Source organism: Marmota monax, unplaced genomic scaffold (assembly GCF_021218885.2).
Source record: "Marmota monax isolate L192 unplaced genomic scaffold, Marmota_monax_Labrador192_F-V1.1 WCK01_AAM20220418_F8-fsc00001, whole genome shotgun sequence".
NCBI classification, from domain to species: domain Eukaryota; kingdom Metazoa; phylum Chordata; class Mammalia; order Rodentia; family Sciuridae; genus Marmota; species Marmota monax.
In genome coordinates, this window is record NW_026693777.1 from 12894925 (window position 1) to 12914544 (window position 19620).

Here is a 19620-nt window from a genome sequence, read left to right on the forward strand (position 1 = left end):
ATTTTGATAAGGGGAAAAGACTGAGACAGCTAGAGAGAATAATAGCCTGGACCCAAACCCTGGGACTGTCAGTCCATTAGAGAGACTCCATGACTATAGGTTGCTGCTTAGGATGCCACAAGGCTAATGGTGGCACCAATGTCCCCATTCTACTGCTGCACAGAATATGTCACTAACTTTAATTTCTTCTTGTTCCCATAAAAGATTAGAAATTTCAGGAGCATGGGGAGACATATTACCTTGACACTGAGGACTGCAGCAACAATCACACTTCTTCAAAGAGAACTTCAGGAGACAGTGTTTAGCAAGTGGAGCCAGAGTAGAAAGTAAGGGCATCGTGCTGAAGCTGACACATTAGGAATCTTCAGAGATACCCCAAAGTAACTGGAGATAATGTGGGGGCAGAAGTACTCAGGCTTTTCTCATATGTAGATAAGGACCATCTACTCCATCAGACATTACTGAGCCACAAATAATTATTCTTAGGAAAAAAATATTAGATATCCAGAACATTACAGGCTTAATCAGCCCTTTCTTAAATATGTGGTCACAGTCACAAAATCTACCTCCCCTAGGTTAGCTACAATCAGTCAATCTCTTCCAGAGTCTATTTTCCCCCATATCATTCCTTTAAAGCCCCAAAGACTGTTTCCATGTCTATTTTATTGGCTTGTTTTATTCATATTTCTTCAGAGAAACAGAATACACACACCTACATAAACACACACACACAAAATGTTCTTTGACTTCAATGGTTTTATGTCTGAATAAAAAATTCATAAATTGAAAATATCATAGTTCAAAAATGCATTTAATACACCTAATCTTCCTGACATCATAGCTTAGCCACACAATAGTTTTCAGAGCATTGGTTACTTGGCCTCATGATCATGAGGCTGACTGGGAGCTGTGGCTCATTGCTGCTGCTGCCCAGCGTCATGAATCCTATCACATATCACTAGCCCAGGAAAATAGCCAAGTTTAAACTCTAAAGTACAATGTCATATGCACATGGTGTAAGTTCTCAATCAAATCCTGAAAATCAGAGGGCCAATAGTATGAGTTCCAGTTTGAGGGCAGAAGAAGATCAATGTCCCACTGCAAGCCATCAGAGAAAAGAGAAATAATTATTCATTCTTCCATCTTCTCCTTCTATTCAGTTCCTCAACAGACTGGATAATGCCCACTCCCATTGTTGAGGAAAATCTGCTTTTCTCAAATCTACTGATTCAAATGCTAATCTCTTCCAGAAATATCCTCACAGACAGAGAATAATGTTTAATCTAATATCTGGGTACCCATGGCCTTGTCAAGCTGACACATAAAATAAGCCACCACATAAAATAAACCACCATTTCTCAGTTGTCCACCCTGGAAGTGTGGCAATGCAAACTATGCTCTGGCTGTCTTGTCACCTGGCTCCTCGATGGACTAGAGACCAGCATATGTAGACTGGAGGGCCAATGGGAGAGAAAGCCTAGACATTTCTCCCCAGCTTTGCCATGTGTGTTTGACATTAGTTGTGGCATTTCAGGGTAACTGTTCCTGCAGTCTATCCTCTATGACTTCCTCCTTCTCTGGTCTTTGAAAACCCTATTTCCTCCCCTCATTTTTTTTTTTTCAATTCGGGGAATGTTGAGAGTTCAACATAGGCTTCAATAGAAGAAGGTAGTGAAAGAAAGGGTAATTAATTATTTTTCTTTGACTACTTCAGTTAGGACCTCAATATTCCCTCAAGCTAACATTTGTATAAATACTCCCTTGGTAAACTCTCATTTGAACCCTCCTCTGAAGTTATTCCTGCTAGTTATGGAAGCAAACATGTTCTTGAAACAGATTTTTTCTTTTTTTTTTTTCCTTCACAATCATTAGTGACCAAGGTGACACAATAGAGTCTCCTTTCTTCTCCTTCCATAGGTCACTGGAAGAACCTCCACAAAAGGAGAACTCAATTCAGGCTTAGTGCTTCTGCCCTTGCAGTGGCCTCCATTACTTACAATGGCAGCTGGGGTCAAAGTTGTAGAAATAGGAACATGGTTCCTATCCTGGATTCTGGATATTTTTAAAATTATTTGAAACTTATTTGCAGAGAATATGAGCATTCACTTGGTGGTGGCATACTTAATGGAACAATGGAGAATGGAGTAGGCTGAGTAGAAAAGTATTATAGCTTTCCTGTTCTCACATATTCTACATTATCCCTGCTGTTGGGACATCAAGGGATGGCTCTCAGTTATATATGAAAGGGCGTATTCTTCATTAAAATTCAATTAACTCTGGAAGGAGAAAATGTAATATTTGGTCATTTAGTAATCCTCCTAGGTAGAGAGGGCAAAAAAGCAATGTCTCTCCTTTTATACAAAATAGTGAACATAGAGGCATGCTTTACAAGCCAGAGAAAATTGATTGCAAGATGGACCCCATTCAAGTGGGAATGAATCTCATTAAGATACTGTTTTCTAAGTGGTACTAAAAATATGGCTTTATGAGAATAAGCAATGGAATCTTAACTATAAAACCTAACTGTTCATATATTTATCTATAGCAAGGCGTGGAGACTTGATTTCATTTGGCAAGTTAAAGAGATTTTTTAAGGGGGGGAGTGGGTGTTGTGGATAGGGATTCAATTATCACTATGACATAAAAACCGTATGTAGATAGACAAGGAACAACAAATCATTCCAGTCCTGAGGTGTCAAAGTGGGTGAGACTTCCCTGAAAAGCCTTTTCTGGCCCCACAGAACAAGTTACACCTCCCTCCTATGAGTTCACATTGAGCCCACAGCAGCGTGTGGCACATCCACACATTCGCTGATCACTCACAGCCTCTGCAGTAGACAGCAGAGACCACTACAGCATTCCAGGCTGAACACTTGTTACAGTCCAAAGGCCAGCAAAAGTAAGTGAACTATTTTTAAACAGTTATGGAAATGGTACCACTATTATTTTTTTAATCATTTATTGCTAGTGAATTGGAAAAATTGCCTAGCTAACAAAAATGCTTCTATTATGGACTTATTAATTTCTTCCTTAAAAAATGTTTATTTGTTCTCTAATGCTTACAGGATAAAAACTAAAGTCTTCACCTGAACATACAAGATCCTTCTCAATTGGATGCTGCCTCATCTGCTACTCTGTACCACACTCTGTACTTCAGTCAATTTTATGTAGAGTTTCTTTATACTTTCCTTGTATTGTAAAATTTAATTTCTCCAGAAAGATTTCCCATCTCTCCCCTTTTTTCAAATTCCTTCTGAGCTGTCTAGGGCCAGCTCAGTTCTTCCCAGTGAATTTTACATCTCAGATTTAGTTTATTTCTTCCCCTAGAACTTCCTCCTTGAATTGGCAAAATAGTTCTCAGAAAAGTTGAACCTAACTGACTCTCCAAAAGAACTCTGTTCTATAGTCACCGTTCCTCAAACTCCTTGTATTCTCAATGTCCTGGTTCTATTTCTTGGAGTCCAGTCATTTCCACTGGCTTCATTTAGAATCCACAGTAGAAAGGAGGAAGAAAGGAAAGAAGAGAGGAAATAGAGGAGAGGAGAGGAGAGGAGAACATTCTCACCTATTCAATTTGGCCTTAATTGAAGATACATCTCAACATTTTTGGATATTTTACTTTCTAAAATCATCATCTTATGAATTTTCCATATAAGCTACTAGAAATAAAAGCTACTACTTAGGAATCTGGAAGCAATAAAGATGAACTTTATCCAGTGTGTAGTTTTCATCATGAGAGTGACTTATTTAACTGAAACTAGATTCAGATATTGAAGAGATGGGGAGCTGAGGTTTTTATGTTTTCACATTTTCTATATGCACAACTTTTTATCAACATTGCTCAGGGCTTCAATCAATGAATTTCTTAGGAAATAATCATAATCTGTAGATACCAAATTAAAACTCAGCCTATTTTTTATAAAAATATAATTGTTCTCTTTTTAGCTTATTATGATGTTAATATCCAATAGTGATAGTATCTGTTATTTCATATCTAATTCATGTTTCACCAAAATGTTTCCAGAATCTACGCACTCACTATAATATTATTAGAAACACATATTTTTTTCCTAACACAATCAAGCATGAACTTACCAAGAACAGAGAAAAGAGATGTCTAAAAGAGTTGGATAAAATGCCAGTAAGACTGGCATTTGCAATGGTTTTGCAAATGGAAATATTTCCCTAATTTGGATCTGCCAAAAGCTCTTCCTTTACTAACCTTTTCCAATATAGTCCAACATGTGATAAACTGTGCAGACATTAGTATTGATTGATGCATTAAGTTAATTCAAAGGACCTGTTCACTTTTACTACCAAAGCTCCTTCCAGAGGTCAAATAATCTGGTAAATGTGCTCTGTTCTGCATAGTGAGCCATGTGAAAGATATTGGGAAAAAAATCCTTCTCAGAAGGTTATGCTTTAAGTCAAATAAAATCATCTATGGGTTTCATTTAAAGGAAAAGATCATCAGATCTCAAATATTATTCAAATATTGAATTTTCAAACATCCCATTAAAGCCTTAGGGAATTCTAAATCATCTATATCCTCAGTAATATAATCATGATGTAATTCAAAGAAGGTATAAATTCTTAACCAAATTAATTTTTGCTACAGTGTTTTGCTTAAAGAAACTCAAATATTTGAGTATGGTAGACTAATTTTCCTAATATTTCATAGTTGTACATTCAAACACATTTTTCAAAATACTTTACAAAAATCACTTCATTAATTTATGCAGTCTCCTTAAGTTATCACACATATATGGTACCTATATACACACAGATCGAGTATATGAAAAATCTAAGAAAGTTAGATAATCAGATTAGTCAATTGACTCATACCATTGCTAAAAAGGATTCATTCCCACACCAAAAATATTATTAATCCAAGCAGGTGTGATGGTGGATGCCTGTAATCTCAACAATCTGGGAGGCTGAGGCAGGAGAATCACAAGTTTGAAGCCCGCATCAGAACTTAGTGGGGCCCTAAGCAACTTATCAAGGCCCTGTCTCAAAAAAAAAAAAAAAAAAAACATAAAAATGTAGCTCAGTGGTTGAAACCCCCTGGGTTAAATTCTTGGTACCAAAAAATCACTGGTTCATACGATCAATGGATAGGAAAAAAACCTACAGTTTCCTTCAACATCTTCCTCATGTCCACACTCCTTTATAACACAGCAAAATAACCCAAAATAATTGTATATATCGTTTATTTAGCCCCCTTATTAAGAGCAACTTCATCATTACTTTTTTGGAAAGGAAGATTTTCTCTTCTGTATTTTTCATTTTAAAAGAAGAAAGTTGGATTAAGTCATCTTTAAGGTCTTCTTTGTTACAAAGATTCTCCGAGTTCTAGTCCCACCTCTGCCAGGTAGGGTAAGTAGCTGAGAAATTAGATTTGAGAAGGATAAAAAAAAAAAAGACAATAGCTTAGATCTCAGTCTTAAATGATTGGCAGATTTTTGATGGGTTAAATTAGAAATCAATCCATTCTAAGTAGAAAGGACAGCTGAAGAAAAAGAGATCAAGGTGGAATATCAGTTTATAAAGAATCATCTCAGTTAAAATGGAGCCTTCGAAAGTCAGCCCGCCCCCCTCTGTAATCTAGGTGTCCAGTATTAGCGATTCACAAATCACATAGCATTACTGAGCATAATGCAGAGGTGGGATTCTGAGGAGGTCAATGCACCATTCAACACATGAAGCGGGTTCTGCAGCCCACCATCCCAATAAGCTCAACTCCTCTAAGATCCCTCCCCACACCAATCCTTTTCCATGATTTAAACACTAGCTTATTATTTTAGCCTTGTTATTCTAAGTGGTTTATTATTCTTGATGAATAGTGAATTATTCTAATGGTGCTTATTATTCTATTCATTACAACTTGAGGCTGATTAGGAATGAATAGCTGTTAAAGAGTCTTTCCAATAGAGAAATTAGATTTCTATACTTTTACGGTGCTTACTTTTTAGTATCAGTAATTACTCTGGTAGTATCTATCAGGCAGCCTTCTTCTTCTTTCTTTTTTTCTGTTTTAAACTATAGAGACATAGTCCAGTGATTCTAAAATTAAGACTCTTTTTGTAAAGAGAAACTTATTTTCAAATGATTTCATATTTAACTGGATGTTTCACTTTCAAAAGGTATCTCACAGCCATGCTTTATTTTTAATCAATAGAATGCAATGATACCACCACAGTTACTTTACGATTCAGACATATGTGAGGCTCTTTCTTACTGGTATGCACTGAAGCAATTCCAACCTCCAACTCTTGTTAATGGGGTTCCAGATGTTTTGTGAACATCTCTTCCTACTTGCCTCTCTGCCCTCTGGTCTTTAGCCATACTTAGCAGGCCCCTTAACACATTATATATGCATGTGTTTAGAAGATATGCATGTATGTGTATATATGTGCATGAGCCTGCTTCTCTGGCTGATCTTTAATACCCATGTTATTATTGTTCTATTATAGCATCTACATTATTTTCTAAGTATAATCGACTTCCTACTTTTCTCTATAATAATTAGCTCAAAAATTTTAAACACTGCTATTATATGTTATTTTCTATGGAGTTTAGTACTGATTTGGACACATAAAATGGATGCTGTTAGACTGGAGCAGATTCATTGCCTTGATTTCTTATTAACCAAATCGAAACTCAACTCAGTGTGAGTGGTTATAGCCTAAGAAAATGAAATTTAAATTAAACCAATCAGAAACCACAACCTAACTTCTCACTAGAGAATTTACCAGTCAGAATACTAATCCATGAACTAACTAATTTCTAACTAGGGATATTCCATTTTAACCAATCAAATATTTTCTTTGTCTGGCTTCCACAAATGCCTTATAAAAGGTTTTCCAGGGTATCCCTTGGTGGAATTCACACCATGTTTGGTTTGATGCTGCCTGATTCACAAATCACTGTCTCTTCAAGTAAATTCTTTGTAACTTCCATGTGCCTAAATTTCCTTTTAACAATGTCATTAAGCACATGCTACTCAAGAGAGATCATTACTAAAAAATGGAAGGAGGAAAAAGTAGGAAGGGCACAACACAGTAACTATATAAATTATTATTATTTTAACTTACATATTACTAAAAAAAATACATGGTGTTATTGATCACGCAATTAACTGATGTTTTTCTGCTTTTTCAATTCTCAACTTGTTAATTTCTTTTTTAATCAAATTGCAAGGAAAATCCCTGGTTTAACCTACCTATCTTTGTTCACAATCTTTTTAAAATAGGCAAGTTTTTGATGACAATGTTTACTTTCTTCCTTATGACATTCTTTTGGAGTCTTTTTGACTGCTTTACAGAAATTAAATTAATTTTAGTTCAGCCTATTGTGTGCCTGTCATCCTAGAATTTTACCTCTTTGCCAATTTAACCATTTTTAAACCCCGTCCTTCTCTTTTTAGAGTTTTGCTGTTTTGCTGAACTACAGCAGTTATTTTCTTTTCAAGAAAAGGTCCATGACTCACACTTCCTGCTTAGCATTGTTTTTGCTATTCTGGGTCTTTTGTTTTTCCATATGAATTTCATGATTGCTTTCTCTATTTCTACAAGAAATGCCTTTGGGATTTTGATTGGCATTGCATTAAACCTATAGAGAACTTTTGGTAATATCGCCATTTTGATGATGTTAGTTCTGCCTATCCATGAACAGGGTATATTTTTCCATCTTCTAAGATCTTCTTCTATTTCTCTCTTTAGGGTTCTGTAGTTTTCATTGTATAAGTCTTTCACCTCTTTTGTTAGGTTGATTCCCAAGTATTTTATTTTTTTTGAAGATATTGTGAATGGAGTGGTTGTCCTCATTTCCATTTCAGAGGATTTGTCGCTGATATACAGGAATGCCTTTGATTTATGCGTGTTGATTTTATATCCTGCCACTTTGCTGAATTCGTTTATTAGCTCTAATAGTTTCTTTGAATCAGGCGATATAGCGATACCAGACTTCAAACTATACTACAGAGCAATAGTAACAAAAACAGCATGGTACTGGTACCAAAACAGGCGGGTGGACCAATGGTACAGAATAGAGGACACAGAAACCAATCCACAAAACTACAACTACCTTATATTTGATAAAGGGGCTAAAAGCATGCAATGGAGGAAGGATAGCATCTTCAACAAATGGTGCTGGGAAAACTGGAAATCCATATGCAACAAAATGAAACTGAATCCCTTTCTCTCGCCATGCACAAAAGTTAATTCAAAATGGATCAAGGAGCTTGATATCAAATCAGAGACACGCCGTCTGATAGAAGAAAAAGTTGGCTACGATCTACATACTGTGGGGTCGGGCTCCAAATTCCTCAATAGGACACCCATAGCACAAAAGAATCAACAAATGGGACTTACTCAAACTAAAAAGTTTTTTCTCAGCAAAAGATACAATAAGAGAGGTAAATAGAGAGCCTACATCCTGGGAACAAATCTTTACTCCTCACACTTCAGAGAGAGCCCTAATATCCAGAGTATACAAAGAACTCAAAAAATTAGACAATAAGAGAACAAACAACCCAATCAACAAATGGGCCAAGGACCTGAACAGACACTTCTCAGAGGAGGACATACAATCAATCAACAAGTACATGAAAAAATGCTCACCATCTCTAGCAGTCAGAGAAATGCAAATCAAAACCACCCTAAGATACCATCTCACTCCAGTTAGATTGGCAGCCATTATGAAGTCAAACAACAACAAGTGCTGGCGAGGATGTGGGGAAAAGGGTACACTTGTACATTGCTGGTGGGACTGCAAATTGGTGCAGCCAATTTGGAAAGCAGTATGGAGATTTCTTGGAAAGCTGGGAATGGAGCCACCATTTGACCCAGCTATTCCCCTTCTCGGTCTATTCCCTAAAGACCTAAAAAGAGCATGCTACAGGGACACTGCTACATCGATGTTCATAGCAGCACAATTCACAATAGCTAGACTGTGGAACCAACCTAGATGCCCTTCAATGGATGAATGGATTAAAAAAATGTGGCATTTATACACAATGGAGTATTACTCTGCATTAAAAAATGACAAAATCATAGAATTTACAGGGAAATGGATGGCATTAGAGCAGATTATGCTAAGTGAAGCTAGCCAATCCCTAAAAAACAAATGCCAAATGTCTTCTTTGATATAAGGAGAGTAACTAAGAACAGAGTAGGGTCGAAGAGCATGAGAAGAAGATTAACATTAAACAGGGATGAGAGGTGGGAGGGAAAGGGAGAGAGAAGGGAAAATGCATGGAAATGGAAGGAGACCCTCAGAGTTATACAAAAGTACATACAAGAGGAAGTGAGGGGAAGGGGAAAAATAATATAAGGGGGACAAACGAATGTCAGTAGAGGGAGCAGAGAGAGAAGAGGGGAGAGGAGAGGAGGGGAGGGGAGGGGAGGGGAGGGGGGATAGTAGAGGATAGGAAAGGCAGCAGAATACAACAGACACTAGTATGGCAATATGTAAATCAATGGATGTGTAACTGATGTGATTCTGTAATCTGTATATGGGGTAAAAATGGGAGCTCATAACCCACTTGAATCAAATTGTGAAATATGATATATCAAGAACTATGTAATGTTTTGAACAGCCAACAATACAAAATTTAAAAAAAAAAAAAAGAAAAGGTCCATGGATACTAGATTTTCTGAATCTCTGTATGTGTAAAAAAAATATCTATTTGATAGTCAGAACTTTTCATGGACTATTTGGCCAAATATAATAAAATTTTATGTTTAATTTTGAGTCACAAAATAAAGTGAGGTATTTTAAATTCTTCTAGCTCTCTTTATCAGAAGTCTGATGTCATTTTTGTCTTTGTTCCTTTGGAGACAATTTAGTGTGTCTCCTTAGAATCTCTCCATCCATACTAAAATTCCAGTTCCTCCATATCCTTGCCAAAACCTAGCATTGTCATTCTAGAAAGATGTTTTAGTCTTTATAGTTGGTGGGTAGCGACATACCATTTGGTATATATTTACATTTAACAAATCACTAATAATCCGGAACATCTTCTTCCAGGTGTCCTGTATATCTTTGATAATATGTATGTATTTATTTAGTGAAATGTCAATTCAGATCTTTTGCCCATTTGAAAATCAGGTTGGTTGTAGGATTCTTGTTATTGAGTTATAAGCATGCTTTATATATCTCAGATACTATTAAATGTATACTATATTCATATTCTTATATGTATCTCACACTAAATAAAACCATATTTGAATTAGTAATTATCTACTTTATTTTCTCCATCAAATATGTACATCTTTCAAGTCTTATCATTTTGGTAAAGGAGCCAATCAATCACAACTGCTTAAGCAATTCCATGTTCTTAATATTTTTCATACCTAACATCTAATTCCTCCTCCAATCTTTACCAGAAGAATTAATAAAAATTTTATTGTCACTGAATCCAATTTAGTCCATGTCAATTTATCAATTACAACACTGCAATTACTTCCAAACTGGTCTCTTCTTTCCGTAATACCTCTCTAAAGAAACAAGAGTATTTTTTTAAATCACATAATTTCCTTGCTGTAATCCCTTCTCAAAGATTTCTCACTCAAATTGGACTAAATTCCAAGCTCAATACTTTCATCTAAATAAGCACTCCTTAAAGCATAAAAATACAAGCTCTAATTCAAACTCTAGGATGTGTAAAAATCACCTACAAAGTTTGGTTAAACATAGATTCTCATATCTACCCCTACCTATTCTAATTTTAAAATTCTGGAGTTGGGAAGAGGGATAACAAACAAGCTCTCAGTCATGCTGATGCTGATGTTAATGGCTTGTACATCAATGTTCATGGCTTGTATACTTGTATCTACATTACCAGTGTCTTTCTGAATTTTCCAGACTTATCCATTTTTCAGTCACATAACCTCTTTTACATTCTTCTGGATATGGCAACTTCGTAATCTCAGGACTTTTTCTACTTTTAAATTTTCTTTCCCAGACCCTCAGCTCACTTTCCAGGGCTATCTCTTTCTCATTATTTCAGTTTTGTTCAAAGGCCATCTTCTTGAGAGACCCATATCCCAGAGTCCCATTCTCAATACAGTTACTTTTTATTTAATTTACCTGTAATTATTTCCTTATTAGCATTTATCAAAATTTAGAATCCTTATTTGGTCATATATTTGTTCAGTGTGCTTTGACTCTCTCCTCTCTATAAAATAAGGGCCATTAGGGCAGGGACTTAGTCTTGTCCCATACTATATCATGCATACGTGGTTTTGAATATGCTCATCTATTTCTGTTGAGTAAGTGCATAAATGGTGCATTTTAGGATGTTTGAGAGTAACTGGCAGGAGACAGTTTTAATTAGCTAAGTAGAGATTATTTTCTTTAGGGCTATGTGTGAAATACTAAGATCATTTAACAAAGTATGATAAGGAGAAATGTCACTTAAGGAGCTATTTCCATTTCTCCTCCTGCATCTTGGCTATCACTTTCATTTGGCACTGAAATTCTCACCTCTATATTTAGCATATTTTAAAAGCTTAATAACCAATGACTATTTTAAGAAGATCAGAAGCACTATTGAAGAAAGGACATTTTAGTATTGCTAAGATGAGTACAAGAGAGAAATTTCTAGTGATGGCTCCAATTATAAACCCAAAAGAGTATGTAGATACCATAAGACACTCATTTATGATTATGAATAGCCAAGAGTTTTTCTATCAAGAGCTACAGAATTAAAATATTTGGCCTGACCTTGCTGAAAGTGTAATAGTTTGGGTCTGGTGCTGTAGTTCAGTGGTAGAGCACTTGCCTAGCATGCATGAGGCATTGGGTTTGATCCTCAGCACCATATAAAAATAAACAAATAAAATAAAGGCATTCTGTCCATCTATACTATAAATTTTTTTTTTAAAGTTTAATGATTTTGGACTGGGATAAACAGCACCATGAATCAAATAGAAATATCATAAGGTCATCAAATCCCTATTAGAATAGCCAAGAAAACTCAAACATCACGTCTCATTGATGTTAATGTTGTATGGTCATGTATTTACCTTCTAAAAACATTACCTCATCTGTAAAAAAAAAAATCCCTCTTAGTATGAAATTTTGAGACCTACTATTTGGAACAATAAGAACCTTAAATTGTCTTTTGTTTTTTCAAACTAAAATGAAATGAGTCAAAACTACTTTATGTTAAGATTAGTTGCAAGTATAGATAGAAAATTGAATCAGCTAAAATTTATTTTGCAATAATATTTTGCATTAATTTGAATGAATTTTTTACTGCCCTTTCACAGATCCATATGTTAATGAAAATGTCACTTATAGGCTGGCACCGTGACACATGTCTGTAATCCCAGCAACTTGGGAGGCTGAGGCAGAAGGATCACAATTCAAGTCCAGTCTCAGCGATTTAGTGAGACCTTCAGCAACTTAATGAAAGCCTGTCTCAAAATAAAAAATAAAAATCACTGGGGGTTCCTGGACAGCCAATTTAGCGAAGCCCTAAGGACTTAGTGCGACCTGGTTTTAAAATAAAAGTGCCCTGGATTAATTACCAGGAAAAGAAGAAAGAAAGAAAGAGAACAAGTCATTTGTTTTCATGACTTAATGATTGTTATGTTTTTCAAGTATAACAAAGGTGGCTGTCAGTAAATACACTATTTCGATAATCATAATCAGCAATGGGACTACTGTTTAAGGAAAAATGTATGTATTCACTCAAGATAAAAATAATATTGCTAAGGAAACATTTTTTTTCTTTCTTAAAAATTCTGGTAAACATCCAGCCAGTAATTGCCACAGTCTTCTGTAAAAGACTGCAAAAGAAAACAAATCTCTTCTATATCTCAGAGAAATAATTTAAAGCCGGGTATATAGCCAAAGACCGCAATTTTAGAGTATCACCTCCATTGCTCTCACTTTCATGCTAGTCATATGAAAATTTGATACTTACATCTGTTTTCTATAATTCACCAATACCCAGAAATAATTTAAAATGTCTAATCTGGCCAAGTGTGGTGGTACAATCCTGCAGTCCCAGCTACTTGGAAGGCTGAGACAGGAGAATACAAATTTAAGGTCAGTCAAAACAACTTAGCAAGAACCTGTCTCAAAAGGAAAAAAAAATTTTAAAGGACTTTAGGGAATATAGCTAAGTGGTAGAGCACTTTTCTGGCATGCATGAGGCCCTGGGTTCCATCCCCAATACCACTTAAAAGAAAAATGTGTAATCTGATCCTCTAATAATAAATTTTAATAAGACTGTATTTTGAAATACAAGTACTTATAAATGTGAGGGCAATCCAAGAACTAAACTTTTTACAAATTATTAGAAATTGCTTTCTCTGATTTAAACTTGTTAAAATGAGCAATCAAATAAGGACTATATATATATATATATATATATATATATATATATATATATATATATTCAATGTTTGACTTCAATCTCGAAGAGATGAAAATGTTTCTACTCAAGTTTAAAAATGCCTGCTTTCTGTAACTTCTCAAAAAACTAAATCATAAATTGTAGACTAGGTATATTAAAGCTATCCAAATGCAATAAACAGAAAGCTTTCAAGTTTCTGGCCTCTTAGGAAGCATTATGGTCCTCTATGTCATTGCTAGTCAATTAAAAGCCTGTACTCACTCCTCTAATCGAAATTTAGGGAAGTTTAATTTTCCCCCCATAGATTTTTAGATCACAAAGGAAAACTCATCAAAAAGGATTATCCATCTTGCAAACATGAAAAAACACATCTGCACAATTTTTCACCAGTCAGAACACACTGGTTTTAAAGACTGTCTCTTATTTTCAACAATCCAAATTTCATTTCTGTGGAAGCAGGACTCAATACCCTGCAGGTAATGTTAACCCAGCCTTGAATGTTAGTGTCTGAGGTCTGAGTTCCATTTTTTTTTTCCCTCTCTCCAAGAGAAAACAGATGTCAAAACAGGACTAGGGAAAGATCTTGCAATGCTTCTTAGGAAAAACTTATCTCATTTCAGTTGATCCAATTTCTTCAGGAACAAGATGCTAAAGACAACCAGATATTGAGAATGAAACTACAAGCTCATTTTAACTCCAAGCTGTCAGGCCCATCTATAAGTAAACTGTTATATAAAGCAAGGGAGCAATTCGGTTTTGATTCCTTGAAATCCTGAGGTACTACATATAAAAATGTTATTATTTAAAACATTTAACTTCTTATTTAAGAGTATTTTAAATGGCTCTTTTAAAACCACATTTTTAGGTCTATGCAATAGAAAGAGACTTACATGATATTTTATTCTATAATCATAAAATGATACATATAGCCTCTTAAAGTAATGAAATGTGCTTTCACAGAGTAAATCAAGGATAATCTAATCAATGTTCCTACACATTAGTCCCAGGAGGTTAATAGTGATCCTTTCTTGTATGTGTTAAGATCTGTTTTTAGAAAGACTATCTGATGAGATTGGTAATTGATATTAAGAGATTGAATTACATATCCTTGGTTGGAAAAAATCAAAATATGAGTACCCTGTAACCATCAAATGTAAAATATTAAAAGGCATGATATTAATATAATTGAGTTATCTGTTGAAGAGCTTTCTCCTTAGGAAGGAGTCTTATGGTCACTGTATCATAACTAGTAGTTAACTGATTACCCTTCCTGGCTCCTGCCTTGTTTTTCACTAGGCTTATTGGTCCTATCTGTACACTAGTATATTATATATTTGTATAGAAACTCTATTATATAAAAATATATAAATATATCACACATATTTATATAAGTATTATATGTATACATTTACATATATAATATTTCTTTATAAATAAAATGGGGACCATGTGAGTTCAGAGGAGACTTGGGTGGCATTATGGTAAGATGCAATAAGTAGTTGTTAATTAGACATTGGTTTAAACAAAACATCTATTAAAATATTGTCAAAAATTTATTATTAAAAAAAGGTGAAAACTATTACTTGAAAAAAGAAAGATAATCTCATTTTGGTAAAACAACTACTCAACATACCTACATTGAAAAACAGAAGGAAATCTCTACAAGAAACCTTCAGAGCACTAATCATCTTTGGGTGATATAATCGTGCTTTAAATTTATTTATGTCACATACATGAATGGTATTTCTACAATGTACATGCATAGACATGCTTACATAATCATAAAAGATTTTTTAAGTTTAAAATGTGAATCAAGAAGAAAATATATTGATATTTCTTAATGTTGAGAAGGAGTGTTCCATTTAATGTTCATCTACTTTCCGAATGTTAAGTATCTCAAAAATGAAGACATAAAATAATTAAATGTTAAAATAGCACATCTTTTCCTTTATATAGTAGCTTGACATAGAGAATGAAACTGAACACAACCGAGTTTCTACTCCAAAAATTAACTTTCCCAAAACATGAAGTTTGACAAAATTCTCATGGTCACTGTATCATACCTAGCATATCCAGAAGCTCATTGATTACCCTTAAATCATTATGATTTCTCAATGGTTAAATGACCTCACTTATCTTTCCCTGCATAGTTTCCTTCCTTCCTTCCTTCCTTCCTTCCTTCCTTCCTTCCTTCCTTCCTTCCTTCCTTCCTTCCTTCCCTCCCTCCCTCCCTCCCTCATTTTAGGTACTGGGGATTTAACCCCCAGTTATTTTACCACTGAGCTTTTTATTTTTCGTCTTGAGACAGGGTCTCACTAAGTTGCTTAGGGCTTCACTAAATTGCTGACACTGGCCTCAAACTGGTGATCCTCCTGTCTCAGCCTTCTGTGCCACTGGAATTATTGGAATACACAACCACAGCCAGCTCCTGTATATTTCTTTTTTTTTTTCAGAGAGAGAGGGAGAGGGAGAGAGGGAGAGAGGGAGAGAGAGAGAGAGAGAGAATGTTTTTAATATTTATTTTTTAATTTTCGGTGGACACAACATTTTATTTTTATGTGGTGTGAGGATCGAACTCAGCGCCCAGCGCATGCCAGGCAAGCGCGCTGCCACTTGAGCCACGTCCCCAGCCCTCCTGTATATTTCTTTTAAGGCTGATTCCTAATCTCTTTGTCTTCCCCTTGTCATAATTATGCAATTCTTTAATTTTACTTTCAAGGTAGCTCATCCCTTAAATTCTTCTCAAAGACTTCTTCACAAGAAACAAAATCCCAAACATCAAAAATATCAATTGTACTCAAGAGTTAAACACATTTTTACAACTTGAAAAGTAATCCGAGGGCTTTTCTAAAACGTTATCCTCTTTCAGAAAAATTTTGAATTAACCAATCACATTCCAAAAGCATTCTATGAGATTTTATTGGAATTGCTTATACATTAAATTTAGGGAAATGAAGTTTTACACTGTGAGATGCCTTACCACCCAAAAATACGGTAATACTTCTCAATTATTTAGGCCTTATTTTATGTCCTGCAACAAATCATGTATTTTTCTTTAGATGAATACTGCACATTTCTGGTTTTATTTTTAAGTATTAATTCAGGCGTTAGGCATGAAGTAACATTTTATAATTTCTAATAATTACACAGACATTTAAAATATAGTTTAACTTGTATCTGAGCAACCCAGATTCAGTTCCAAAATATTCAGTATGACCTTTCATAACTACTCATGGACAATAAGTTTTGCCTGGCAGGTTTCAGGAGAGGTAGTGGACATCTCCACACCATACTTGCTATATACAGCCAGCTCATTATGGTTTTCTGGAGGGAGCTGCAGTTAAAGACCCAGGCCCTGATTCTTAGTTCAACCATATTCTTCCACATCTGCATTCTTAGCCCAAGTACCTCCTTTCAAATCCTCTTTATTGGAGACTCTGCCAAGGCACTTCCCTAGTGTCACCACCAAGATCTCCTTAGTGGAACCCTCAGATGGGCCCTTTTTCTCTGTTCTGACTCCTAACCCTTTTCTCTGTCCCTCTTGATGAGATCCAATGGCCATACAGAGGCAGAAGACTAGTCTGGGGCTCACTGGCAGTGAGGCAATTCAGCCTCTCTGTATTGCATCAGCCTGACCCTTGATCATTATCATTCTGTGGAGAAAAGTAAATCACTAGGAGGTAGCTTCCCTTTTCTACCTATCTCTTTCACTGTTGCAGTAAATATATGTGAAAAGGCCAAGATTGTTATTTCTGGTTAGGCTCCTATCTTAATTGATCATCTCAACACCTGAGTGTTGATTTAACTTAGTTCTAATGTTTTAATTGTTTTCTTTTCTTTTTTTTTTTAGGACTTATTTTCTAGAAAGACTTCTGGTAGCCATAAATAATTATAATATTGTTTCTTCCATTCATGGGTATACATGTAAAACTCATTTTTCTTTTCTTGTATGTTTAAATGCTTAAGGTCTTTCAGTTCAATGATGAATGACTGTTGCAGTAGATAGCCCTATACAAGATATGACTTTAAAGGAAAAACTGGAATTTGTTCATTCCTAATATTTCATTTCTATTTTTGATAGATATAATTTTTAAAAGGTCATATGTCTTGCACATATCAATCTTTTACACTATTTGCAGTTTATAAAGAATTTTTACATATATCAACTCATATCCATGTGTAACACTCTATTTATCAACTGGTATAAAAAATTCACTGCTATATTTGATCATCAAATAAATCTTGTGGAAATTCAGAAATTGAAGTCAAACAAGTTGCTTTACAAAATGGTTTTGAATAGAAAATTAAAATTCTGTCAAGTAACAAATCATAAATGAAAAAGCATTAATTTACAGAAGAATCATTGGATTTTTATACTCAACAAAGCAGCTATCTAATAAAAAAAGGTTGTAACTTGTAACTTAATATGAGTAAAATCAGTAGGCAGGCAAATTATTAGTATTAAAAATAAAACAAATACTACATTAATGCTACTGTATTTAAAGATGCATGTGTTAGGAAAACATAACTACAAGATTGTATGAATATTTTTATTTAAAAAGAGGTAATTCTATTGGCATAGAGAGCTAAACCAAATCAATTTTTCTCAGTCCTGTATATAAAACTGTATATATATATATATATATATATATATATATATATATACAGTTTAACACTCCTATATTTCTTTAAATTTGTCACAATAAAAATTTAAATCTTCTGAGAAATAATAAAAGGATAGAGAAGAAAAATTAAATCGAATATGGAATTTTTCAAATATGCTTGCTCCGAAGGCTGTTGGTCTTTTAATTAAAGATTTTGTTTTCATTACTACTATTGAGGATTAAATCACTCCACAAATCACTTCACAGCAGAAAACTTCAGTGAACTAGCGTGGACTTACTGTGAGACTCATCAAAAGAAGCTCATTTAGGCAGAATCTCAAAATTGAAAGGAACCTCAGAAACCAGCTAATCCAATTCTCCCCATGCCACCCACATGTATAATTTCTTCTATGAAATCTGTGTTAGAGATCATTCAACATCCAACTGAATTTCCCTAATGATGAAAAACTACACACTATCTACTAACATATTGCATCCTTAAATAAATCTGAAAATATAGATCACAAGTTCCTAGAGTATACAGTAGTCCTATATCAGGAAGCTATATGCTCCAGACATCAATCATAAATTTTCCAATCTCAGAAAGTTACTACAGTTGCATGGTTCTTAATCAGTAGTTGCCTGCTGGGATATATAATGACTGGGTGGATACTTATAGCCCTGCTTCTTTCCATCCCTCAATTCATTTTTGTCTTCTAAATCACATGTAAGTGCATTTAAGTGGCCAACCTATGCTTGTATCTATAAAATTCTTGTAGCCAAAGAGCCCAGGAAATATCATTGTTAGCTTTCTAGTCTCTACACAACAGAGGCTCACTGGTACAGTGGTAAAATGGAGTTGAACTGCAACACACTACATTCATTAGCAACAACAAACCTGAGCATCCTAAGCATCTCTTTCATCTAATGAAATATTTTATCCAGTGATGGTTCACTTCACAACTCAACCAACATAGGTATTTTAAAATGTACAACTACCTACCATATTACTTAGCATGCCCCCTGCCTTTTGGCAGTATATTCTAGGTAAAGATTGAGTTTGTATCACCTTATTTTAAGTTCATTTATGCTTCATCCTTTTATAGTCTAAATAGCTCTAAGTTGACAAAAAATAACACTTTTGTGCACTATAAATTATTAAACTTCCATGCCAGGCACAGTGGTGCACACCTGTAATCCCAGCTGCTTGGGAGGCTGAGGCAGGAGGATCCCAAATTCAAAGCCATCCTCAGAAACTTAGCAAAGCCCTAGCAATTTAGTGAGACTCTGCCTCAAAATAATAATTGAAAAAAAAAAACATAAAAGGGCTGGGGATGTGTTTCAGAGTTTAAGTACCCCTGGGTTCAATCCCTGGAAAATGATGATGATGATGATGATGATGATGATGATGATAATAATAAACAATGCCCCATTTAGCATTTTGTCACCATAAGCCTTTCAAATCAAAGCAATAATACTATCTTTGAAGGTAAAAATGCATTATTTTTTAAATGTTAATGGTCACTTTTTGAATCTTTTATCCTTCTTCAAACTAGTTATCTTGCCATATAAATCTAAGGTATATGAACAATTTGACTACTAGCAGGAAAGCCTAAATTCATTTATGATATGCCAAATGCAAAA